Source organism: Trachurus trachurus, assembly GCF_905171665.1.
Source record: "Trachurus trachurus genome assembly, chromosome: 7".
Taxonomy (NCBI): Eukaryota; Metazoa; Chordata; class Actinopteri; order Carangiformes; family Carangidae; genus Trachurus; species Trachurus trachurus.
This window is the reverse complement of record NC_139901.1, coordinates 3310973-3329866: the sequence shown is the minus strand read 5'-3', so window position 1 is coordinate 3329866 and position 18894 is coordinate 3310973.

Sequence of the window (18894 nt, the reverse complement as noted above, 5' to 3'; positions counted from 1 at the left end):
GTGATTGCTCTCATTGTAGAGCAGAAGGTGCTTATCTGATTTAAGTGTATTTTGTTTAACAAAGACCATCAAGCTCATCTACAATAGTTGCAGTTACAAACTGAATGTTTATGGAGCCTGCTGTGATGTATGCAACAGGCCTAAGTACATCCACGTCAACAGCCTGCAGTTTTTTTTAGTTTTTCCTTTATTTGTTTGAGAGGGACAGTGTACATTAATGAACATTTAAAAAAAGATAAAATGTAAATGCACCCAGTTTTTTTTTTTTTTTTTTTTAATTTTACGTGCAGTTAACAAAACAAGACAAGACAAGACAGTGACAGTGATAGACAAACAAGATGACAAGAGACTCATTACGTGTGTGTGTGTGTATATGGGTGGGTGCGTGAGTGTATATGCGTGTGTATGCACGTGTCCATGCATGACTAAGATAACATAACATAACATAACATGACATGACTTAATAAAGCATAGAATAGCATAATATAAGACAAAGATGATCATTCTAATAAGAGTTCTGTATAACTTGGTTAAATGAGATACAATAAACTGAGATATTGGATGATGAGGCCGGACCAGGGATCTGGAGCACCGAGCGAGGGGGCACCCCGCACCCGGCCCGAAACGGGGGCCCTGGCGGGATGCGGGCCTGTTGCACCCAGTTATAGCCAAAACGCTAATTTCCAGAAGGAAAATGGCAATGAGACCTATAATAAAAGTAGCAAATTACATTAAAACAAATACGGTACATGCACAATATTTACAACAGCAACATTACACTTTAACCCCCACCCCTCCCACCGCACACATGCACAAACACCCTCCAATCCACAACCAGTATTCTCTTTACTCCTCGGCAACACAGTAATGTATACATCCCCCATTCAGGCAGGGGAATATTCATATCAACAACAACAACAACAAAAAGTACATATCAAATTACAATGAATGAATTAAGCCATGTACTACAGGGGATTCACTAGTGTTCACAAATTTGGTTTTCGATTAACCATTTCTTTAAATTGACTTTAAATGCACTGTATGAAATGGACTCTCGTATGTTTTGTGGTATTGTATTCCACTCTTTGCCTGCCCCACAGGAAAAAACTGACTGACCAAATAAAGTTTTTTTGAATGGGATCTCGCAATCTCCTCTAGCCGCCCCTCTAGTACCACTTGTTGCAGGTGATCTGAATTGTATAAGGCTGCAGAGTGGAGGCGGAGCTAAGCTGTGACGGATTTTGTATGTAAGGCAGCAGTTTTTAAAAAGAACCAGATTGTTCCAGTTTAGAAGCCTATATTTTTTGAGAATTGTGCAATGATGGAAGGATCTTGATTTTTTTTCCCAGGATTTTGAGTTTGTATAATGATATTAACGGGTTTTAAAGTAGTGGGGGTTGCAGTGGCCCAGGCGAGTATAATAGTTAATATGAGATATTATGAGAGAAAACATGTACATTTTTGCAGCTTCTGTGATTTCTGAGGTGCCTGAAATTTCCAAGTGTGACTTTGAGAATTTTGCTCACTTTTTTTTTACATGTTTAAAAGTGAGATTACTGTCTAACATAATACCTAGACATTTGTATTCACTTACAATTTGGATTCTCTGTCCAGAAATAAAAACATCAGGCTCAGTGTATGATTTTTTTTTACAGCTAATACACAGTATCAAAGATCGGTTGGATTATTTTTACACACCCCATGAGACATAACTCCATCTTCTTGTCAAGCTGTGATCTCTGACGATTTATGAAACATAAGATGAAGCTGTTAACAGTATGTTGGCTGTGGCTCAGGAGGTAGAGCGAGTTGTTAACTAGCTGGAAGGTCGGTGGTTCCATTCCTGGCGTCTCCGGTCTGCATGTGTCCTTGGGCAAGACACTGAACCCACACTTGCTCCCCAATCTGTGCATTGGGTGTGTGAATGAGTCTCCAGCACTGTTTGTGAAAAGGTGAATGCGACATACAGTGTAGAGTGCTTTGAGTTCATAGAAACCACAAAATCGCTATATAAGTGTAATTAGCAATTAACAATATCATTACCGCATGAATAAATAAGCCTATTAAATAAATGGTGCGGCGAACTAGCCCTATAAACTTCAAAGTGGCTAACTGACTGACTGACTGAGTGATGGTATTTAGACCACCAGCCAGCGGCCTGCAGACTGCCTTGGTGTACTCTAACAAGCTATTCTTCCTGGCTTTCTAGCTACTTGAGAGCAGCAGGGAAGTGGAGGAGGCCTTTCAATACACCGAGTCTCACTTACATTACATCAGATATACTACTTTCAGAACATGTGTCAATATAATAAAAGGAGGCAGAGGAATAACTAAGAGAGAGACAGGGAGATCATTGGTAACAAGGCCAGATCTACATAGACAAAGGAAGTTAGACATACAGATGTGTATTATAAAAGTCTAACACGTTCTGGAGCTTAAAGGGACAACGAGGAGTTTTGGAAAAGCGAAGCGTTTTCACACTACATTTATGAGCCTCCGCGCGCACCGTAAAATCCTTTTGACCGGCGCGAGACGGACTCATGTTTTCATTCATCAAGAATTAAAGTCAGAGGTTCAAAGAGGTTCACATACCGTCGTAGTTCCGACCATAAACGGCGATTCAGCTGCGTTATTCTCATGACTCGTTGCGAAACCGAAAGTAAAAAACGCTGGTCGGCTCGACCAGCATCTCCGCAACCACTAATAATAACAAAATAACGATAGAGACAGAACGATATATTTATCGAAAATGGGCCCATTAACAAGTGTGGGTAGCGGAGATTCATCCACATTAATGTGAGACTTTTTTATAACCGAATAGAAACTCCTCGTTGTCCCTTTAAGTTAAATTAAGGCTAAACTTTTGTGTATCCTATATTACGTCCCTTCTAACTTTCTCTCCTGCAATCACAGATTAAAGGGGAATACAGTTTTTTTTTTACAATCTGGACCTTATTTCTATCATAAAATATGATAATTTACTCACCCAGATAACTTTGGTGTCAAGGTCAAGGTCACGTTTATTTATAGAGCACCTTATAGACAACCTAGGTTGACCAAGGTGCTTTACATAAAATAAATAACAATAAAATACAAAGGTACATTTCAAAAGACAATTTCGGCAATGACGCATACATTCAGCAAACCAAACAACTTCGTCTCACACAGGTCCAAAAGCCTGGAGGAAAAAATGGGTTTTGAGAGATGTCATTACGAGTTCATGACATCATCCAGGTCAGAGGTCAGTAGGTCAACCTACAGACCCCGGATGTTGATAACAGCTAACCCCGGACTCAGAGGGGAATAGCACTAGCGTATCATAACAAAATATTGGTGAAATGCACGAGTTTTGCGGCGGATAATGTGTTATTTAGAGGCTGCATTGCGCTGAGTAAATGATCGTATTTTATGCTAGAAATAAGGTCCAGATTGTAAAAAAAAAACGGTAATTCCCCTTTAATCTTTTCATGCTCAGTTATAAAATCAGGATTTGACCACAGGTTGTTCAGACATATACAACATTTTCACCTCTTTAGATCACCTCTAAAGAAGGTAATTGAACATGAACAGCAACACATTCTGTTTATTCACCTGCTTAAACATGTGTTCTTACTGATCCAGATCAGACATCCAGATACAGATCAACAGCCACAGGAGATAAGGTCAAAGTGCTTCACATTAACAACTGTACCTTATTAAAATGATCATAAACATCAACCAGATTTGGGACATCTCTTCGATGTATAATGTGAATCTACTGACTGCATGATATTGACGCCAACATTCCCAAGTGCTCCAGGAATTTGAGCCAGCAGATTTTACAACTGAGACATAAAAAGACAAACTGAGGAACTTCCTGTCAAGCAAAGAGATGGAATAAAACATTTATCTGAAGATATTTTCCTCTTAGTACCAAGAGAGCTGTGAAACCTTGCACACCAGTAGAACCATTACAACTTACCAGTAAATCAAAGAAGAACAATAAATCACTGAAACTTGTGAATCCAGTAGAGAAACCAGTAAAACCTATGAAAACCACTTTTAATGACTGTGAATAAACTAATAAACCCAAAAATCAGTGGGGCCAGCAGACCCAAATGCCGCGTTTCCACCACGTGGTACTGGCTTGACTTGACTCGGCTCTGGTACCAGGTACTATTCTAGAGAACGTTTAAAGCAAGTAAAATAAAATGAAATTTAATATAGAACAGACCCGCTGGTGACGACTCTGACCAATCAGTGGTCTGCAGTGATTATGTGTCACATTTTAGTAAAAAATAGTACCGGGTACCAGATTCCAGGTACTTTTACCTGATGGAAACGCAAAAATGCAGAGTCAAGTTGAGCCGGTACCACGTAGCAGGCCCGTGCTGAGACCTTTGGAGGAGCGACTTTCTTTTTCTTTTTCTTTTTTCCTTTTTTTATGCAGCCGCATCCACACGGCTGCATCTTCACGTGGCCGTTGTGGAATTTGCCCATATTTCCCCACGGCCAGTCCGTCACTACTCCTGTTTTATAGTGTAAATGCAATTAGCGATTGTTCTCATGTTATGGTGCGATCTGTCGGATTTTTGTCCGAGCCCCGTCTCTTGCAGCCAGGGGCGTAGCACCAAATTCTGGGCCCTGTACACTCGTAATGTCAGTGGGCCCCTATCTCTATCCAAGCCAGTGCACGAAGCGCAGAGTTGTTTTTGAGGTAAATTTATACAAAGCCGTCAAAGCGTGTTTCCGTTGGGGACAGTTTTTCGGCAAGCAATCTCTTTTCAGCACGATACTGGCTTTGCATTTACCTTGAAAACAACTCGTAACGTTCTGTTATTATCTCATATCATATCTCCGCCGTTCTAAAAATAGCTTGCACCGACAATTAAAGCAGATATCAGTGGAATGTTTTTGTTAATATAAGCCCTAAATAGTCCTATTTTCCGTCAGCAATCACTTACATGAAGTATTTCAGCCTAAACACGAGTCTCTCCGTCACTCTGCTCTGCTGTAACCCGAGGAGAAAATTTTCCTTGTGGGATACAAGTGTTATCCAATGAGGAGAGAGAACGGCATGAAGGGCTGTGTGTGCAGCCAAGGGATGCGCGTGAATGTGGTGACGTAGCACGAGGACCAATTGATGCCTGACAAGGGCGGGGGCTGCTAACTCATGGTGCGTTCAAAGAAACTCGTACTTTGTGTTTTTCCTTCCTGTGAAGTCATACCAGTTCGATCTGGTACGAGTTCACGGGTCGGAAGTTACGAGTGGCCGTTATAGGGAACTTTCACAGACAACAGGATGGTAAAAACACGAGCTACGGGTTACCTGGAACGCTACCAAGTCGTAGTTGTGACTTGAAGCTGTAACTTACGGTTTCAAAAGCCTGCCTTGAACGCAGCATTAGCCGAAACGGCCGTGAAGCTGATATCTGCTTTAAAGGTAACAGATCTACTCCTGAAACTATAGGGATTATGGCATTGGGCCAATTTGCCAAAATGTTGAAATATCCCTTTAACAGTCGCTTCCCCTAATTCTGCCTTCTTTCTTTTGCTTTCCGCTTTTTCTTTTTCTGATACCCCGATTTATGTTTTTTTGGGTGTCATGATGAAAGCTATAGCCTCATTCAATCTGGGTTTACTGATGTTACACTTGTTGCCGGCCGCTGTTCAATACATTTGAAATAAATTATGACATAATTAATTAATTGGGGGGACAAATTCATTCAAAATAAAAACATCACACAAAAAAATTATAATTTCAGGATTTTCAGGGGCCCTCTCCCTACTCGGGCCCTGGGTAGTCAGGTCCCCTTTTCCCCCCACTACCACACCCATGCTTGCAGCGGCCGGGGCACGTCAGGGCACATCAGGGCATGTCTTGGTGGATCATGTGACCAATGGGAGCCAGGTCATTTCATTTAGGCTATGGTTAGCAGCCCCCGCCCTCGTCATGGATCTATTGGTCCTCGTCCCTACGTCACCACATTCACGCGCATCCCTTGGCTGCACACACAGAGAGGATCGCCCCTTTATGCCGTTCTCTCTCCTCATTGGATAAAGGTTGTAGGATACAAGGAAAGTTTTCTCCTGGGCTTACAGCAGAGCAGAGTGACTGGCAGACCCGTGTTTCGGACCAAACACTATAAGTGATTGCTGTCGGAAGATATAACTATTTAAGACTTATATTAACACAAACATTCCGCTTACTTCTGCTTTAAATGTTATTCTTGAAGGGCCACTGGCAGGCCTTCATAACACGCAAAAAAAAAAAAAGCACTGACCAAAGGGCACTTTGACTCAGACAACTTTATTAATCCCACCGGGGCAATTGCTTTCAGTGGCTTGCATACTGGCACAGTACAAAGAATGCTAAGGAATACAGTGTCATCAAGGATGAATAGTTGAATAGAGTGAATAAATAGATAGGTTGCACATGTTGACGAATAAGATGTACATGGTAAAAGGAATGAAATCATTATAAAGAATTTAAGAGACGAATAGCAGAGAGGATAAAAGATTTTAAAAAACGGTTAGTCTTACAGACAGGTGAGACTTTGGGCATCAAGGGGCAAAGGGGCAGGTGCCTCCTCCCTGCACGTGTCTGCCACGTTCGGCTAAAGAGTCCAGTGAAACCAAAGACCAGTTGCAACAAATAAAACAAAAAGCAAAATCAGTGGATACAAACCCAGTATAAGCAGTGACTTGACAAATGAAGCAACGGCATAGCTACCTGAAACCTACAATTCCCCTGAAACCAGTAAAACCATTTAAACCAATAAAACCAGTAAAAACATGATATGAATCAGACCAGTGACACCAGAGCCACCAGTAAAACCAATGAACTGAGTGAGACCCCAGTGAAACCAGTTCCCAGGGTCTCTAGTTACAGGGCGAGGTGCAACAGCCAGACTGTTGAGCGAGTCGGTCGTCAAGGTTTGACGTCGTCTCTAAGGAGCGGTCGACTTCCTGTACCCATGACATCATCAGGGAGCACGTGCGCTGTAGACAGATCCAGGAACAGATGATGGTGGTGGTGATGAAGATGACGATGGTGATGATGATGATGACGATGACGATGATGATGATGATGGACCAGTTGTGTCTCACACACCCACACACACACACACACATTATGGTCATGCTACACTATTCTACTTTTCTCTGCTATTGCATAATATTGCATGTGTGTTGCATGTGTGTGTGTGTGTGTGTGTGAGAGAGAGATTTGGCTCTTACACTGCGAACTAATCATACACTGAAGGGCTAAGAGGGTCCACACCCTACACCCTTATACACACACACACAAACACACTCAAATGCACACAGGCTCATCTGTTAGCCATTAGCAGCCAGTCAATGACAACAGAATCACATGGGCTGGGCTCAGTGCACTCACACACCATCACATACTATTCACATGATGTATGAATCTTTCTCTGTGTGTGAGTGTGCGTGTGTGTGAGTGTGAATGCGTGTGTCCATACCATTGCCAGGCCTGTCACGGAGCAGCTGGGAGGTATGGACGACCTAACATCAGCCCAGTTTAACATCAGTCCCAGTGTGTGACTGAAGGGAAATTCCAGTCAAGTCTCCTCCCTCTCCTCAGCTCTATTATCTCATCTCTCCTCCTTTTACTTCTTTATTCTTGTCTTGTATCCTGATTTTTGTTGCTGTAAAACCTGCACTGCCGCCTGGTTTCTCTTCTTTGTCCTAGGCTGCGTTCATAACAACTCGGAGGTCGGAAATCCCAACTCGAACATTTCCGACCTCTGACGTCATTGCGTTTACGCTGCAGGAACTCTGGAGAAAGAAAACATGGATACCTGAAGGAAGTTTGGCATATTGTGGCTCATAGCTGAATACGAAAAATAAATGCAGCAGTAAATGATGTTTATTTTGGAGGAGAGGAGACGCCGCAGATGAGTGCACATATAATGTTACAGCCTTGATAACAGTTAAACGTTATTTCCGTCACATACGAGGACCGCAATTTCACACCATACAACAATCACAGCTTAATATAAACGTATTTCATATAGGCTACTACAATAATACACAAAAATATGCATTCGAACATCAACAAATAAATTAAAATGTCTAAATTCTAACCGTTTAAGACAAGGGCTGCCATGTTTTGATGTTGTCGTGACGTGAAGTCGGAAAGTCGGAGCTCTGATATGATACCCGAGTTTCCGACCTGTAATTTCCGAGTTCGACGCCGTTCAATTCATTTTTTACAACTCGGAGCTCGTTTTTTTTACGACTTCCGAGTTGTCTTGAACGCAGCATGACTCTCACTTGTTGATTTGGCCTCTCCCTGACTCATTCTGTACATCCATCCTCTCAGGAAAACACTGACTTGGATCCCAGATCATCTCTGAGAGCAGGTGGGATGTACAGTATAATCCTCCAAAACTGGTCTCGTCCTAGGAGAGAGGCATCCTGATTGGATGCTGAACCCTCTCTGCTGGCTCCCCTCCACAGGGAGCTCCTCACCCTGTCCCCAAGGCTCACATCCACTATCTCTCAATGAGTGAAGCTGAGGGTGTGGATGTAGGTCAGCTGTTAAATCAGGCTCAGCTCCCTCTTGAGCCTTCAATCCAGGCTTCTCTCATTCAACAAACAGGGAATGTCTTCACGTGTACACTGAAGCTGCACTGAGCAGAGCTGCAAACTGTCAGAAAATGCTGCACAAACTGGGAATACAGATGGCTGTAGCTCAGAGTGAGCTGCTGCACCGTCGCCATCTTGGGAGGTGTGGCCAGTTTGTGGAAAGTGTACAGTCACTCGCCCAGCTGTCACAAAGCAGCCACATTCCCAATTATGCAGAACTTGAAGTCATAACGAAAAGAACCCTCTGTATAGCTGTCATGACTAAAGAAAATAGCAGAATAGACTGAAAATGTTTCTACCATCTTATTTCTGCTGTAAAGTTGGTCTCAAAGCATCTACAAAGAACTTTCATTTTATGTTGATTTTGGCGACCCCTGTGGACAAAAGCAGTAGTGTTTTGGCAGAATGCAAGACTGCATTTCCCATGAGCTCTACCGTATATTGTCCTAAAGACACTTATCTGGCTAGCACGTGCCGTCTCCGTGCCGTAAATCATTTTGTCCCGTGGACTGACCCGACCACTGCCTCCCGAAGGTATAGAGTTACACTATTTACAAATAGCCTATCTTCCCACTGATGGCCTCATTTGCTTTTGTAGGTCAAACAGAGACATCAGCAGAAACCAGAGACATTTGCATATCCAGTTAAAGGTAAGTTTAGAGGAACGAAAAAGCACTGGGCTTACTTCAGGCACTCACGTCAAGGGTGATGCGTAAAAGCCTTTAATTAATCAGGGCATACCTATAGAACAAAACTAAAATCTGCCGACCGTATCGGTAAAGGACATTTACCGACACGCCCTGAAGAAGACCAAGATGGTTGAAACTGGTCGGCGGTTTTTACTTTTGTTCTATATGCCCTAATTAATTAAAGGCTATTACGCATCACCCTTGTCTCCTGCAAGTGAGTGCCTGAAGTAAACCCAGTGCTTTTTCGTTCCTCTTATATATTTTTTTACTTCAAGTAAGTTCAAGTGCACCACGCAACACCTGGAGTTTACTTCTTTGTTCCACCACCAGCACTTGGTACCCCCCGCAGTCCCCCCTTTGACAAAGGTAAGTTTAATTCCTCCCAGCCAGTAGGTGTCCCACTCATACTCGCCCGCTCTCACTTTAACCTTCAATTGTAGCTACCGGTTGTCAGGTACGCCTATAGAGTGCCGAAGCGGAAGCAGGAAGTAACGGCCCCATGGGTCCTCAATTCGAAAAAAGGCTCCATAGAAATGAACGAGACTCCAAGATTTATTTTGTGATCCGGTTGAATTGTGCCATGACAAAAAAATATGTCCTCTACCTGTTTAAAACATCAGGTTTCATGCCGAGAAATCAGCAGTTTATCGTAAAACGGCAACAGAAGAATGTATTTTGTGTGACGACGCTCTACGGACTACAAATCTGTGTCCCACAAAAAATACATCACCAACTGACACGGGAAAGGGCGGCATGTGGTGACGTCACCTACGCGACTTGTAGTCTTTCTGGTTACGGATTCTTCGGAATTTTATTTTACAATAGGTTTACAACAAACTGCTGATTTCTCGGCATGAAACGTGATGTTTTAAACAGGTGGAGGACATATTTTTTTGTCATGGCACAATTCAAACGGATCACGAAATAAATCTTGGAGTCTCGTTCATTTCTATGGAGCCTTTTTTCGAATTGAGGACCCATGGGGCCGTTACTTCCTGCTTCCGCTTCGGCTCTCTATAGGGAGCAGCTAGTAGCTAAAGCTAAGCTAATGCTAACTGTATTTAACGAGCAGCAGCTCCGGTGTTGACAGCGGACAGGAAACACATCTGAATCATTTCACACTAACTCGCCTGCAGACAAACCTGACAAACCCACAGCATCACGCCTGCACTGGAAACGTTAGGCTACATCACCGGCTGACTGTTATTTAGCATTACCATTAGCACGATGCCATTTCTCCACAGAGCTATCACGATCTGGCTCGCCCTGAGTTCCGCCTCACGTGACATCAACATAATGTTGTTGGCGCAGAGATCATTTCATGCTAACGTTGGCAACGTAACCAGATGTAAATATTTATATATTTTGGTCTCAACAAAATTTATAAAACAATTATTTATAGGCTATGCTATAAAAAAACAATCAGTTCTTTTATTCTGCACCCCTCTAAACATTCTATGGATGTATTATTTTTGAAAAATTAATCGTTCTGATGAAAACATTGTAGCTATAACCTTTAAATGTTCTTTGTAGTTGCTTTAAACATCGTCTGTGGGGGCTTACCTCACTTTTAGTGCCAGCATCTAGTGGTCATTAGAGGAACTGCAGTTTTTAGCATTTCAGTGACTTTGCTCTTTAATCCCAGTTTACCACTTGTTAATGGTGATAACACTAGAGCTGGGACACACTGCCTGTGTTGTGTGTGTGATGACATCCTCCTTGGATTACTGCTCTTTGAATGTATGGACAAACAGCATAGAAAACTGGAAAAATAAGGCCACGTCCACTTGCACCACCTTTAAAATGAGCTTTGCTGACCTCACCACCTAACCTGTGAATTACATTCTGGTCTGATCCAGCAGTGATCTGACCTCAAACAAGAGGTTGTTGCACACCTGGAGAGAGTTCACACCTCAGCATCACCTCACAGCTGTGTGATATTTGAATGTACAGCACATTTGACCCTCTATATGTCTTATCTTCTGACACCAGCTCTGTGGGGACCTGTGCTCGGAGGAGGCTCCTCACCTCAGCATGAATGTGAGTAAACTTGTCTTTGGCTCGTCTCCATCTTCCAGCTGGAGAAAGACTGCGGGACAAAAGAACAAACTGACACTGAGCGCTCTGACTCCACCCTGCAAGTTTCTCGTATCTGGAAGAAAGATCTTCCAGGATGTGATTCACTCAGACTCTGCAGTACATCTTGTAGCGTGCTGTGTCGTCGCTCATATGGTTTTGTTGAGGGTACCAGCTGCAGGACGCTGAAACAGCCTAGTGTCCTGATATACAGGAATAAAAGATCAAATTGGCAAGTGAGGCATACTCTTGCTCCACTGCTATATTCATTTAATAATATATGCCTTGCAAAAGTATCCCTACCCCTTAAACCTTTCCACATTTTGTCATGTTACAACCACAGACTTAAATGTATGTTATTGGGATTTTATGTGATAGACCAACATAAAGTAGCACATAATTGTGAAGTGGAAAGAAAATGATACATGGTGTTGAAGATTTTTTTTTTACAAATAAAAATCTGAAAAGTGTGGCATGCATATGTATTCAGTCCCCCGTCAATACTTTGTCGAATCACCTTTCGCTGCAATTACAGCTGCGAGTCTTTTGGGGTAAGCTATGTCTTTGCAATCTTTGACCATTCTTCTTTGCCAATATAGGGCCAAAAAGTTCCATTTTGGCCATTGATTTGTAAAAATCTTGAACACCATGTATCATTTTCCTTCCACTTCACAATTATGTGCTACTTTGTGTTAGTCTATCACATAAAATCCCAATAAAATACATTTAAGTTTGTGGTTTTAACGTGACAAAATGTGGAAATGTTCAAATGGTAGGAATACTTTTGCAAGGCATATATATATATATATATATATATATATATATATATATATATATATATATATATATATATATATATATATATATATATATATATATATATATATATATATATATATAGCTACAGCTATATAAGAGAGAGAGAGAGAGAGAGAGAGAGAGAGAGAGAGAGAGAGAGAGAGAGAGAGAGAGAGAGAGACTTTGATTTACTATTCAACCTGTCCAATTTATTTGCATTCATAATTGGAGTTATTGTAAATATTCTTATCATCCAAACATGGAAACCTCACAGTTACACAAAGGCTGTTATTGGATTTCTCCAGCCATCCCTTGTCTACACTGTTTCCCCTTGCAGGGTCACTGGAGCCAATGCAAACTGATATAGGGTGAGGGTGGGGCGCACACTGGACAAATAACGCACGCACACATTCCCACTGACTGTGGGGAGAACCCGGAGAGAACATGCAAACTCCACCCAGAAAGGCCCCGGGCCCAGGACTCAAACCCTGAACCCTGTTGCTCAGAGACAATGGTGCTGAACAACATTATTTGTGGCCAAATTCAAGGCATATATTGTTAGTGCAGTGCACTGTACAAGTGTGTGACAGCGAGGTCAGGACACACATGTGGTGTGTCGCCCTGCAGACCGTCGACACGAGGCCGGTGTTACGGAGCAAACGGTGACCCCACAGGATTCAGTTTCAAACACTCACCCCCTCTGCTTCCTTTGACACACACACGCACGCACGCACGCACGCACGCACACACACACACACACACACACATTTAGGAATGTGTTTTACAGTGAAATCTGAGTCTGTGGGTACAGCTGGGTGTGTATTATGATGTGATGTACTTGGCTAAAAGAACGAAAACACAGCTTTAGTGAGTGTTCACACAAGCCACAGGCTCTAATTGCATGTGAGTCATGGATGGTACCTTGTGGCCCCCAACACACACACATGCTGAGGTAGCTCTACATGTACTGTACAGAGGGCACATCTCACTTATCTGATCCCTCTTCACTTCTAGATCCTTGTGTGATCTGGGTATATCTATCTATCTAAATATCTGGTCCAGAGTCTCAACAGATATTCAGGTCACAGATTGACTATAGGCGTCTCCGTCATTGCTTCTAACAGTCTCCTGTTTTTGCCTGTCCTACTACAACGCAGCCTGAAACAGCGTCTGATCTGATTTAAAACATGGTGTGAACATAATCTAAGACCAGCATAGCGTCTCATCTAGAACCGACTCGTGACTCTGGGCCTCCCACATGTGGCAATAAACAATCAAACAAAGCAATGAAAACAACAGCCAGAGCCCTATGTGACATGGAAGTTCAACATACTAAATGTTTTTTCAGTTTGAAGTGTATCCATTTCACACTTACTCATGAGCCTGAACACTGGAATACACATAGGAAAAATTAAGACACAAAATTGAACAGAAGTCACCCTAAAATCACTCTCAACGCTCACAATGGCCCTCGTTTATCAAACGTACCGTCAAATCTACCGCAGGGATCAGCATTTATCAATCTGAATGTGAACATATGCAAAAATCTCACAAGTGTCCGCACATTTTGAACCAGCGTAGAACATACTACAGGAATGAGTGCTGATGTGTCAGAATGATTATTAAACCATACTAATGCAGCGATGCGGACCTCATATTGTTGTTGTTCTTATTAATAAAATAAAATAAATAAATAAATACGATACAACCACATATTCATCAAGTCCATGTTGCAAACTTAACTCGACTTTTATTGCAACTGAGCAACTGAGGTATTAAAAACCACAATATGACAGATGCTCATGAATCAGCTGTGTAAACAGAAACAGTCAATGACAGACCTGTTACAGTATTGTTAGATCACAGACTGAAACTTCTAACATCTCCTGCAACAGACTGATGAACGGCTGCTCAGTCTCTTTCTCTGCCACTCTGTCACTCTATTAAAGTCCAGATATTTAATGGTGCCGCCCTCTCCATGTTGAAGGTGGTAGTAAAGTCCCTCTTCTTGGCCGTCTTCCACGCTGGTTCTACACCGAAATCGGCAGTGTACACACTTTAAAGGGGAATTGCCGTTTTTTTACAATCTGGACCTTATTTCTAGCATAAAATACGATCATTTACTCACCCAGATAACTTTGGTGTCATTACAAGTCCTTCTGACGAAATTAGATCCAGCTGAGAGCTGCGTATATCCATATAATGTGAGTCTACAGGGCAGCAGAATGCAGCCTCTAAATAACACATTATCTGCCGCGAAACTCGTTCATTTCACCAATATTTTGTTACGATACGCTAGTGCTATTTTCCTCTGAGTCCAGGCTGACCTGTTATCAACATCCGGGGTCTGTAGGTTGACCTACTGACCTCTGACCTGGATGTTGGGCGGCTTGTTGCTACTGCTAATGCTATGGTTTCTTTCTGCGTGTTTCCGACTTGTCAGAACAAAATGAGCAGCTGGATGAAGTTCAGCTTCCACAGGCTTCCTCTCCTCAACCTGGACTCACTAAAGCTCTGGCTAGTTGCACTAAAAATGGACCCGAATGCCGAAGTGGAATCATTATTATCAGAATGATCCGGGCAGCGCTCAGAGATGACATCATCCAGGTCAGAGGTTAGTAGGTCAACCTACAGACCCCGAATGTTGATAACAGCTAACCCCGGACTCAGAGGGGAATAGCACTAGCGTATCATAACAAAATATTGGTGAATTTTTATGAATATTTAGAGGCTGCATTTTGGTGCCCTATAGACTTACATAATATGGCTCTCGGCTGGAGAGTTGAAATCGGTTGAAAATAGTAGGGACCGGAGAGCATTCAACCAGAACAGGTAATAATAATAAAGGGGGGAATATTTTATCTTAACTTCTTGTTGTTTGTAGCAGTGGGCCAATGTTTCAGAGCTGCTTTAGTTCAGCTACTCCAACTATTGAATCCCATGCTAGACCAGGCTCCTTATCAGGACTGAAAAAGCTAACAATGCCACAGTAGTACAGCTGCTAGCTTAAAATGCCTCTGGTAGCTTGCACTAATGCTAGTAAACCAGGTGATGGTGGAGCTTTCAGGACAACTTCACGTTCTTACTGAAAAGGTAATCTTGAAAATGGAATTCCGATTAACCCAGGCAACCAGTCTTCTTCACTACTCACCGACTTTTGCTGGTCACTTTTCCACCTAGTAGGCTATAAGCAAATACCCGGAAGATTTTTCTGCCCACAACTTAACAAAATAGAATTGGCTAAGGCACTAGTCAATATTAGATTCATGTTTACATTTCATTGAATTACACAGGCCTTCGTTACAGCTACTGAAGGCCCTGCCTGCCAGGTGGTGTCACTGTTTCACCCAGATATCGAAGAAATGCGACTGGTCCATTTCCCCATTTTGTTATTGTTTGCCAAGAAACAGCTGTGACTCCGCCCGCTCCTTGATGTGGTTCTGGATTTCTGACTTCTGATGCTTATTTTTTTTTCTTCCTCTGACAACTTTTAAAAAACAAAACAACCTAAAAACCAGAAACAAAATGCACTTTCCCACTGATTACACTTATGAATGTAAGGGAGTGGTTCAGATGAGCAGCTGGTGATGCTTATTTTCAACTTAGTGCCAATAAATCACAATTGTCATTGTCAATGTTCAAAACTACAAGAAATGTATAAAAAAAATAATGATACCACAGCAAAGACTAATGTATGTGAGTCACAACCAGCAGTGTGGGCTGGTCAGTAAGTTAGAATGAGTCTGCATGTGTGTGTGTGTGTGTGTGTGTGTGTGTGTGTGTGTGTGAGAGAGAGAGAGTACATACCAGACTTCCACAGATTTCAACAAAGTTCTCATTGATCGAGACAGAGAGGCAGAGATAGAGGAGGAAGTGATTCTCAAGGACAGAGAGGGACAAAATGCTTATCTTATTTATCTTTTTTCATTACATCATACTGTCTTCTGTGTATCATGGTGCTATGGATATTTGAGAACCCATGAAATCTGAACATGAACGACTTATTTTTATTTATTTTTTTTACTGAAAAACAATAAAAGTGAGGGATTGTGGAGGAGGGGAGAGCAAACAAGAGAAGAGTAAAGGAGGAGTTGAGAGATCATGATTGATTGAGCCTGTCCTGTAAAAAACACACCCACAGGTCATCTGTACAGCAGGTAATTATGACCCATAAACACATTTTGTTTCTAGGCGACACCTAGTGGTCGTAGTGATCATGACGTAGTATACAGAGATAGATACTGTACGTATATGTCAGGGGAATGTGACACAGGAGAGCAGTGTTTGATTCCCGTGTGAAACTAGCTGTAATATTGTAACCATGTTACAATGATTACCTAATGCTGACAAAATATGGATTTTAACCCAAATCACAATCTTTACAGAATAGCATAGAACAGCAACTGTAAAACTAAATGTCAGTGCTACTCAAAAATGACACAGGATTGAAAGATAAAATCCACCTTGACTCAATATAGAATACATAAATTACTTAAAACAGAAGTAAGCGGAATATTTGTGTTAATATAAGTCTCAAATAGTTATCTTCTGACAGCAATCACTTATATAGAGTGTTTGGTCTGAAACACGGGTCTGTCAGTCACTCTGCTCTGCTGTAAGCCGAGGAGAAAACTTTCCTTGTATCCTACAACCTTTATCCAATGAGGAGAGAGAACGGCATAACTGTGCGTTCACACCAAAAGCTTCCAAAGCGTCAAAAACGCTCGAGGGTGGGCGCCAGACAAGGCAGCTCCCAAAACGGCAAATATTTTCAGCCGCTTTGGCCGCTCGTCACGTGACTGACGTCAAAGTTCGTTCGCGCTGGTCATTGGGGAGCCGAAATACAAAAAAAAGAAAAAAAAGGCAGCCAACGGACATCTCTATTCTGACAGGCTGCCGCCGGTTGCCGCTTAAGGGGCTGTGTCCACCAGACGCGCTTTCAGCTCTGACAGCGCTCTCAGTGCTGCTTTCCCAGCGCTCAGCGCTCTCTCTCTCCCTCGTCAGAATGCCGCTGTTGCTAGGTTACAAAACGAGTCCTCTGACACTTCCGTGTTCCTGCCTTGTTTAATGTAAACACTACAACGAGTGTCAGAAATACACAACAGCATTAGCAGCAGCTTTTGACATGGACCCTGAGGTCGGCCTACCTTCAATACAAGTGTGGGTCATGATATAAACCGAGCCACGTCTCCGGTTGTGTTGCTGTCGGTAACCTAAGTCCCGCCCCTTCTTGATTCTGATTGGTCAGTGCGGGGAAAAGTGACATTGACGAGCGTAGCGCTGTTCTAAAAGTTGAACAGATTTCAACTCGAAGCGCTCTGAGCGTCGCGACAAAAAGAAGCAAGCGCCCAGGGCGTTTTACCGCCGAGGGCGCTGAGCGCTGTGAGCGCCCAACTCAATAGGGTTTGAATGGAAAGTAGACGCCCAGAGCGCTGAAAACGCGTCTGGTGGACACGGCCCCTAACCGCGTCATAGCTCATTACCCTAAAGTTAAACCTGGCTCAACTTCTCATCTGGTGACGCTTTGGAAGCGCGGCGACGAATGTTGACGCTTTGGACGCTCAGTGTCGCGCTCATTGAAAATGAATTGACTTCCGGCGTTTTTGACGCTTTGGAAGCTTTTGGTGTGAACGCACAGTAAAGGGGCGGTCCTCTCTGTGTGTGCAGCCAAGGGATGCGCGTGAATGTGGTGACGTAGGGACGAGGGCGGGGACTGCTAACTCCATCGGCTGACAGGAAGTTAGCCAAAACCACCGGATCGCTTACTTCTGCTTTAATCATAACAGTATTGCACTTGTGCAACAGTATAACTATAACAGTATTGCAAACAGTATTGCACTTGTGCAATGATAAAATCCAGTTCCTTGATGGCTTATTATGAATATTAGATTAGAAAGACTGTAGGTGCGAGCCCTCATAGACCTGTAATGGCGCCCAGAGGGCAGCAGAGTGAGGAGGTGATTGACAGGGTGAGAGGAGTCCTGTATTATGTTTTCATTCTGTAGCTGTCTTCAAGGGAGGGTACAGTGTGTTGATGCCCTGTGCAGTTTTAATTACTTTCTTTATTGCTTTCTTGTCTGTCGTTTCCTGAACCTAACTCAGCCATGATTGTTACTACAGTAACACAACATGGTGACAAAGGAAGGTATGCAGCTATCAGTAAAGTCTGTCCATCCATCCAGTAGGTTAGGGTCACAGGGAAGCTGGAGCCAATCCCAGCTAACACAAGGGTACCCCAAGGACAGGACGGCAAATAACACACACACACTCACATTCACACACTATGGGCAATTTTGAGTGGCCAATCAGTCTTGTGTGCAGGGTTTCCATTGTCCGGTAATTACCGGACTTTGACTGGTAAAATCTGCCGAAGTCCGGAATTTTCTAACCCCGCCGGTCAAAATGTCCGGTGAAAATATTCCCTCCGAGTCCGAGCACAATTTGAATTTTATTAAAAGAACAAACAAACAAAAACGAAATCAGAGATTTCAGCGACATCTACCCCGAGTGGAGAGAGGCTTCTCTCTGCATAATCGCATCAAAACAGCACAGTGAAGTCACCTGGGGGAGAGCAAAGTCACACGACTGATGCGCATTTCAAGCTGCGTGCAGACACTGCACACATTTGATTTTAAAACAGCTGTAGCACATTTCACACACGCAAAAATGCGTAAAAAGTAAAAGAAAAAAGAGAACTTTTCAGTTTGTTTGTAGAGTTATTATTTCAAAGCAGAAG